Source organism: Suricata suricatta, chromosome 9 (assembly GCF_006229205.1).
Source record: "Suricata suricatta isolate VVHF042 chromosome 9, meerkat_22Aug2017_6uvM2_HiC, whole genome shotgun sequence".
NCBI lineage: Eukaryota > Metazoa > Chordata > Mammalia > Carnivora > Herpestidae > Suricata > Suricata suricatta.
Genome location: NC_043708.1, coordinates 114,152,428 through 114,156,148, shown reverse-complemented (window position 1 = coordinate 114,156,148; position 3,721 = coordinate 114,152,428). Strand labels below are relative to the sequence as shown.

The window sequence follows — 3,721 nt, the reverse complement described above, 5'->3', positions numbered from 1 at the left end:
AAACCATCAAATACCTAGGAGTAAACCTAAGCAAGGATGTAAAAGACCTATATGATGAAAACTATAGAAAACTTATGGAAGAGATCGAAGAAGACACCAAGAAATGGAAAACATTCCCTGTTGATGGATTGGAAGAATAAACATTGTGAAAATGTCATTACTACCCAAAGCAATCTAAACATTCAATGCAATCCCCATCAAAATTGCACCAACGTTCTTCTCAAAGCTAGAACAAACTATCCTCAAATTCGTATGGAACCGCAAAAGACCCCGAATAGCCTATGTTATATTGAAGAAGAAAACCAAAACGGGAGGCATCACAATCCCAGACTTTAGCCTCTACTACAAAGCTGCCATCATCAAGACAGTATGGTATTGGCATAAAAACAGACACATAGACCAATGGACCTGTGCAAAATTAGACCCGCGCTGGCCAGCGGACCATGTTCAAGGCATTTGTTGCCATCGGAGATTACAACGGATACGTTGGTCTGGGTGTTAAGTGTTCCAAGGAGGTATCCACCGCCATCTGTGGGGCCATCATCCTGGCCAAGCTTTCCATCGTCCCTGTGAGGCGAGGCTACTGGGGGAACAAGATCGGCAAACCCCACACTGTACCATGCAAGGTGACAGGGCGCTGTGGCTCTGTGCTGGTGCGCCTCATCCCTGCCCCCAGAGGCACTGGCATTGTCTCAGCGCCTGTACCTAAGAAGCTACTGATGATGGCTGGTATCGACGACTGCTACACCTCAGCCCAGGGCTGCACTGCCACCCTTGGCAACTTCGCCAAGGCCACTTTTGATGCCATTTCTAAGACCTACAGCTATCTCACCCCTGACCTTTGGAAAGAGACGGTGTTCACCAAGTCTCCGTATCAGGAATTCACTGACCATCTTGTGAAGACCCACACCAGAGTCTCTGTGCAGAGGACCCAGGATCCAGCTGTGGCCACCACATAGTTTTTGTGCAAGAAAAATAAAGCAAATTAAAGCTTAAAAAAAAAAAAACCAGAGAACCCAGAACTGGGCCCACAAATGTATGGCCAATTAATTTTTGACAAAGCAGGAAAGAGTAACCGATGGAAAAAAGACTGCCTCTTTAGCAGGCAGGGCTGGAAGAACTGGAGAGCAAAATGCAGAAGAATGAAACTAGATCACTTTCTTACACCATACACAAAAATTAACTCAAAATGGCTCAAGGACATGAATGTGAGACAGGAAACCATCAAAACCCTCGAGGAGAAAGTAGGAGAGATTGTTGAATGCTGAAAATGAACTGAGGATTGAAGGTTAAGGGGGTGGGGGGGATGAAGTGGTGGTGATAAAGGAGGGCACTTGTGGGGAAGAGTTCTGGGTGTTGTATGGAAGCCAATTTGACAATAAACTATTAAAAAATATTTTAAAAAATAAAGGAAAAATAATGCTCAATTCAAAAAAAATCACCATACAAGAATTTTAATAACTGGTCATAAAATTAATCGCTGGGGTTGAAAAAAGCATCAGAGAAGCAACTGAGACAATGACTAGGAACTTTGAAAATAGGTGTGATGAGTTTTAAAAAAAGGCTTTAAATGAGGTGAATAATAAAATGGAGGTGGCAGCCTCAAGGATTGAATGCAGAGAGAAGAATAGGTGAATTAGAAGATATAGTTATAGCAAAAGAGGAAGCTGGAAAAAAAGAGAGAGAAATTGATCCAAGAGCATGAAAGGAGAATTTGAGACCTGAGTGATACAATTAAACAGAACAACATTTTTATCATAGGAATTCCTGAAGAGGAAGAAAGAGAGAAAGGTCCTCAATGGGTACTAGACCAAATTATAACTGAGAAATTCCCAGATCTGGGGAAAGAAATAGACATTCAAATTCAAAAGGCACAAAGAACCCCCTTAAGACATAATTTGAATCGACCTTCAGCACGACATATCATAGTGAAACTGGCAAAATACAAAGATAAAGAGAGAATTCTGAAAACAGCTAGGGAGAAAAGGACCCTAACATACAAAGGGAAACCTATCAGAGTGGTTACAGATCTATCCAATGAAACTTGGCCGGCCAGGAAGGAATGGCAGGAAATCTTCAATGTGATGAACAGAAAAAAACATACAGCCAAGAATTCTTTATCCAGCAAGCCTGTCATTCAAAATAGAAGGAAAGATAAAGGAGTTCCCAAATAAACAAAAATTGAGAGAATTCATCACCACCAAACCAGCCCTCAGGAAATTCTAAAAGGGACTCTATGAGGGAAATGTTGCAAAGAATTCAAGATGCCAGAGACACCACTATAAACATGAATTCTAGGGAGAACACAATGACTCTGAACCCCCATTTGCCAATAATAACACTGAATGTAAATGGACCGAATGCTCCAACCAAACAACACGGGGTAGCAGAATGGATAAAAGAACAAAACCCATCTATTTTCGGTCTACAAGAGACTCATTTTAGACCTGAAGATACCTTCAGGTTGAAAGTAAAGGGATGCAGAAATATCTATCATGCGACTGGAAGCCAAAAGAAAGCTGGAGTAGCCATACTTATATCAGACAAACTGGACTATAAATAAAGGCAGTAACAGAAGATAAAGAAGGACATTATATAATAATTACAGGATCTCTCCAACAGAAAGAGCTAACAATTATAAACATCTGTGTGCCAAATTCGGGGGCACCCAAATATTTAAAACAACTTACACAAACAGAAACAATCTTATTGATAAGAATGGGCTAATTGCAGGGTACTTTAATACTCCATTTACAACAATGGACAGGTCAACCAGACAAAAAAAAAAATCACTAAAGAAACAATGGACCTGAATGGCACACTGGAACAGATGAAATTGATATATTTAGAACTCTGCATCCTTAAGTGAGGGAATTCACTTTCTTCTCTAGTGCACATGGCACATTCTCCAAGACTGATCACATACTGGATCATAAAACAGCCCTCCATAAATACAAACAAATTGAGATTCTACCATGCACACTTTCAGATCACAATGCTAAGATATTTGAAACCAACCACAGGAAAAAGTCTGAAACACCTCCACCCTACTCGAGAATGGCTAGGTGAACCAGGCAATTAGAGAGGAAATTTAAAAATATGTGGAAACAAATGAAAGTGAAAATACAACAATCAAAACTCTCTGGGAGGCAGCAAAGGCAGTCCTAAGAGGAAAGTTTATTGCAATCCAGGCCTATTTCAACAAACTAGGAAAAGTGCAAACTCAAAGCCTAACAGAGCACATAAGGAAACTAGAAAGGAAGTGGCAAGAGCACCCCAAACCCATCAGAAAAAGAGAAATAATAAAGATCAGGCAGAAATAAACAATATAGAATCCACAAAAACAATTTAACAGATCAACAAAACCAAGAGTTGGCATTTTGAAAAAATAAACATAATTGATAAACCTCTAGATAGGCTCCTCAGAAAGAAAACAGGGTCAATAAGATGTGGTAAATATATACAATGGAGTACTATATGGCAATGAGGAAGAATGAAATATGGCCATTTGTGGGAAAGTGGATGGACCTTGAGGGTGTCATGGTAAGCGAAATAAGTCAGGCAGAGAAGGATAGATACCATATGTTTGCATTCATAGGTCTAAGAGGAGAGACCTGGCAGGGGACCATGGGGAAAGGAAGAGGGAAAGAGAACGGAGAAGAGTGAGGGACACAGATCAAGGGAGACTACTGAATACTGAAAAACGAACCATGGACTGAAG

The 3,721-nt window shown here is 40.4% G+C and overlaps 1 protein-coding gene and 1 pseudogene across 1 annotated transcript in view; one reads left to right on the top strand and one right to left on the bottom strand.

Annotated features, from left to right (window-relative positions):
• LOC115301077 overlaps window positions 1-997 on the top strand; it is a 7,407-nt pseudogene extending 6,410 nt beyond the window's left edge.
• Window positions 1-3,721, bottom strand: part of OCA2 (OCA2 melanosomal transmembrane protein) — a 406,012-nt gene that overhangs the window by 343,266 nt on the left and 59,025 nt on the right. The window lies entirely within an intron of this gene.